This window comes from Bison bison, unplaced genomic scaffold (genome assembly GCF_000754665.1).
Source record: "Bison bison bison isolate TAMUID 2011002044 unplaced genomic scaffold, Bison_UMD1.0 scf7180017856351, whole genome shotgun sequence".
Classification (NCBI taxonomy): domain Eukaryota; kingdom Metazoa; phylum Chordata; class Mammalia; order Artiodactyla; family Bovidae; genus Bison; species Bison bison.
The window spans coordinates 16016-17602 of record NW_011486924.1 but is presented as its reverse complement, the minus strand read 5'-3'; positions in this window follow the sequence as shown (position 1 = coordinate 17602).

The window sequence follows — 1587 nt, the reverse complement described above, 5'->3', positions numbered from 1 at the left end:
GCGGCCCCCCCGCCTCTCCGCTTTCTGCAGAACTGCCAGGGCTGACATCTCTCAGGCTCGGTCTGAAGCCCACCCAACAGAAGGGCTGACACTGACCCCGAGAACCCCACTGCCTCGTCTCGGTCACAGCCCGAATCCATCATACCCACCGGTCTGGGTCATGGGCCCCGGGCTCAGGGGCGTCTGGTTCCCTCCAGAGGGAAAGGACCTTTGGGCTGGCTCCGGGCTGGGGAGTGGGGGGCCTGGGGTGAGCAGGAGCCAGCGACAGGGAGGCTTGGGAGGCTTGGGGCAACTCCGAGGGAGGCTCCGGGGCGAGCTGTGGACTCTACCCCACACCCTCCCCTCAGATAGGCCATGCCAAGACAGGAGCCCCAGTCCAGGCTTCTCCAGGCCCCGCCCACGCGGTGAGGAAGGGGTGGGCTTACCCGGGTGTCAGGAGCCCCTGCCCCGCCTGGCCCAGGGCTGGAGCCTCCCGGCCCTCCCGGTCACGGGCCCCAGGACCCAGGGCATCTGCGGCCCAGAGAGGAGCCGCCGCCTGACACCAGCGTCTGGCTTCTCGTCTTCAGGGTCCTACCCCTTCCCCACAGCCCAGGCTTGGGTGGGGCCCGGGGGCCACAGGGGGCGGGACAGACGGCCCTCCTCGCCCTCCTGCCGATGAGCCGGCTCAGGCTCCTGGGGGCCGGGTGTGCGGGGACATGTGAAGGCCCCGGACCAGGTGTCCGTCTTCCCGGCAGGTGTGCAGGCCCAGTGCCATCAGAGCTCCCTGCCCACCAGAGGCCTGGGCCTCGGATCAGGGCAAGCAGCCTCCGGCAGGAGGGCCCAGAGGCCAGGTTGGAGCCGGCCCACCTTCCCGAGCTCAGTGTTGGGGGGCAGGGGGTCCCCGAGTGGGGTGGGTCCCTGAGCTCAGTGTGGGGGGGTGGGGTCCCGCTCTCGGGCACCTCCCTGGTGCATTCAGGGCTGAATGTAGGTGACCTGACCCCCTAAAGCCTTTACTCATTCATCAGAGCACCGACCCCCATCTCACTGTACCTGGCAAGCAGCGGGGGTCTGTCTCCCTGGAAAGGGCGTCCTTGCAGGGACCAAGCCAGGGGGAGGGCCGCGACCAGTGCTGGAGGGGTACACTCTGCCTGCCCCCACCCGACAGGCCTGACTGCGGGGAACCCTTGGGGGCTGGGGCGGGGGTGGGGTGTCTGTTGTGTAATCCAAGCTCGGTTTTGCCAAGGCTGCCTGGAAAGCCGGCCAGCCTGGAAGTCACGAGCCAGAGGCCCGGGCAGAGCCCCCCCCGACCCCACCGCCTCACAGAGACCTCTGTAGGGGGACAGACCCATGAAACACCCCAGGCTGGCATGTCATCGGCTAGGCCTCTGCACCCCCAGCCACAGCTGTGAGTCAGGAATGAACTGGGCCCAGCGAGCTCCTGTCCCTCCCTGTGCACTGGGGCCAGCTCCTGGCCTGGCCAACCCCACCCCTGGTGCCCACCCGGGACCCCAGGCAGCCCGCACCCCAACACTGCTCCCTCACTCCACCACCCCCCCCTCGGGGCTGGTGAGCACGCCTGTGTGGGGCTGTCCCCTCCCGGCCACGGTG